Here is a 3,056-nt window from a genome sequence, read left to right as displayed (position 1 = left end):
TTATTTTAATCTCATGAGAAGGGCTAGAATTAATCCTGATGATGGCACTGTGTTGTCCTTGCTTGAAGCCTGTGAGGGTGGCCATGGTTTGATAACGAAATGCGGTCTCTATGTGTAAAAGGAAACAAAATAGTCAATGATCTGATCATGATCTAATTGGGAGCAGTTGTAGGATCGAATTGTAATCAGCATAAATAGGTTCCGTTTACCTAGAATAGCTTTCCTTTACTTGTATAAAACACATGCTTCTGTATACGGTTGAACTCACTCAATACAAACCATATTCTTTATATATTTTCACATGGTATCAGAGCACCAAGACTGGTGAATCTGAAAACCCACCTACCTTCCGCTACAGACACCCACAAAACCACTAAGCACACCACCATAGGTGAACCCCAACAAGCCACAGATTCAACGACCCTCACCAATTCATCAACCATATCTGATCCTCTCGTTTTGCACCATTCCGACACACCAGGGCTCAGCCTTGTCAATGCACCCCTTAAAGGAAATAACTATGGACAATGGAGTCGCTCGATGCGTCTCAGTCTCAGTGCCAAGAATAAACTTGGACAAATCGATGGGTCTATCAAGGCACCATCATCAACTGATGCCAAATTTCCTATGTGGTAGCGTTGCAACGACATGGTATTGTCATGGCTTCTACACTCGATTCATCCCGACATTGCCAGTAGTGTCCTTTATTCTGACACAGCAGCCGCCGTTTGGAATGATCTCAAAGACAGATTTTCCCAAAGCAACGACTCCAAGATCTATCAGATTCAACAAGAAATTGCGAATGTCGTCAAGGACAACAATCAGTCTCCATATACTATACCAAACTCAAGGCACTTTGGGATGAATTGGCTACTTATCATGAACCCCTCATTTGTGACTATGAGGGCCTGAAAAAGCTCGCAGATCGTGAGGAAAAGGAGAAGGTCATGCTATTTCTAATGGGATTAAATGATTCTTACTCCACTGTTCGTGGCTCCATTTTGATGATGAATCCTATCCCTGATACATGAAGAGTCCATGGGTTAATTCTCCAACACGAGAGACAAATGGAAGTGGCAAGTCACCGAGAAAATCCATCTTATTCTCACGCTATGCAGACTTCGCTTGCTCCGGCGACCATAGGCTCTTTTGGCTCCTACAAACCCTCCAAATGCTCGCACTGTGACCCTTCCGTTGATCATTGCTATTACATCATTGGATTTCCAGTGGGTCACAAATGGCATGGGAAGAATGTGCAACCCAGGAATAAGAAGCCACCTGCTCACAATGACAAGAGGGTTGCTGCTCACAATGTAGAATTGGAAACACCTCTTGCCAAGGGTCCACCAGCTTCTGCTACTGGAGGCCCCACCTTCACAACCGAGCAATACAATCAACTCCTTGCTATGCTTCACAATAAGAAGGGTAATGCCCAGCCATTTGCAAATGTGACAAGTATATTTTCCCCCACTTGCAATACTACACATCATGATTCGCATTCTACCTTACATTGGATTGTGGATAGTGGGGCAACATATCACATATCTCGTCTAACACCCACGCATAATACTCATAGTGGGACTCAGCATGATTCTATTGGTTTGCCTAATGGCAAGCACGTTGCCATTGAAAGTATAGGATCTGTGCGCCTGACACCTGATTTGTCTCTTGATGGAGTTCTACATGTGCCCAAATTTCGTGTGAACTTATTGTCTGTGAGTAAATTAACTCGAGCATTGAATTGTATGGTGACATTTTATCCGGATTTTTGTGTTGTGCAGGATGTGGAAACGAAGAGGATGATTGGCCCGGGCAAGCATTTTGATGGGCTCTACTACCTTACGCCACAACCAAATCCCCACCTAGCTAATCATATTCACCGTACCTCGGATCTCTGGCACCAACGCCTTGGGCACCCCTCCTCAGCTCCTCTCCATTTTTTATCCAAAGAAATTCCCAATCTTATGTTTGATTCTACGCATGTTTGTGATGTCTGTCCTCTTGCAAAGCAAACACGCTTGCCTTTTACTCACAGTTCAATAAAATCTACTGCACCTTTTGATCTAATACATTGTGATATATGGGGCCCACACAAAATTCCTACACATTCTGGGGCACGATATTTTTTAACTATTGTGGATGATTTTACTCGCTTCACATGGATTCATCTTATGCGTTTTAAGTCTGACACACAATCCTTGTTACAATCATTTTTTTCTTGGGTCAAAACACAATTTAATCATGACATCAAAGTTCTCCGTGCTGATAACGGTGGTGAATTCATCTCCATGCGTTCTTTTTTGGATAGCCATGGTATCATTTTTCACCACACTTGTGCTTACACACCGCAACAAAACGGGGTTGTTGAACGCAAACATCACCATCTTTTGAATGTTGCTCGAGCCTTACGTTTCCAAGCTAATGTTCCTTTAAAATTTTGGGGAGAAAGTCTTCAAACTGCTTCTTATCTCATCAATCGCCTCCCTACACCCTTACTTGCCCATAAATCCCCTTATGAACTGTTGCACCGGGTTCAACCTACCTATTCTCACCTCCGAGTTTTTGGGTGTTTATGCTATGCTACGAATCTCACTCCCACTCACAAATTTGATACTCGTGCACGTCGTTGTTTATTTTTAGGATATCCCCTTGGGCAGAAGGGTTACCTCGTCTATGATCTTGATAACCGCAAAATTGTTACTTCATGTGATGTTCTATTTCATGAACACACGTTTCCTTTTGCTCACTTAACCTGCGAAGACCAATAAGACCTCCCCGTTTTACCTATCCCACTTACTGGCCCACACATGTCGAGACCAATTTTTTGACCCAACCCAAACTCATTCCAGCCCACACACCGACCACCCTTTAGCTGTTACGCCTCCAAACCTACCCTCCTCACCGTCCGGATCTTCCAACACTACTCGACCTTCCTCTAGATCTCCTATGTCGTCTTTCACCATGCCACCAGAACCAACCGATCCACCACATGTACCAGCTTTCCCGTCATCCCTTCACCCGATCCGGACACCATCGCACTGGCACTCATCTTCCTC

At 43.9% G+C, this 3,056-nt stretch overlaps 1 pseudogene; it reads left to right on the top strand.

The window, feature by feature from the left end:
* Nucleotides 1-511: 511 nt before the first annotated feature.
* On the top strand, nt 512-2,047 carry LOC148916835 (uncharacterized; annotated as a pseudogene).
* Nucleotides 2,048-3,056: the final 1,009 nt, after the last annotated feature.

Source organism: Prunus mume, linkage group LG5, assembly GCF_029339155.1.
Source record: "Prunus mume cultivar Tortuosa linkage group LG5, ASM2933915v1, whole genome shotgun sequence".
Lineage (NCBI taxonomy): Eukaryota > Viridiplantae > Streptophyta > Magnoliopsida > Rosales > Rosaceae > Prunus > Prunus mume.
The sequence above is the reverse complement of the archived record's forward strand: the minus strand, read 5'-3'. Positions and strand labels throughout refer to the sequence as shown.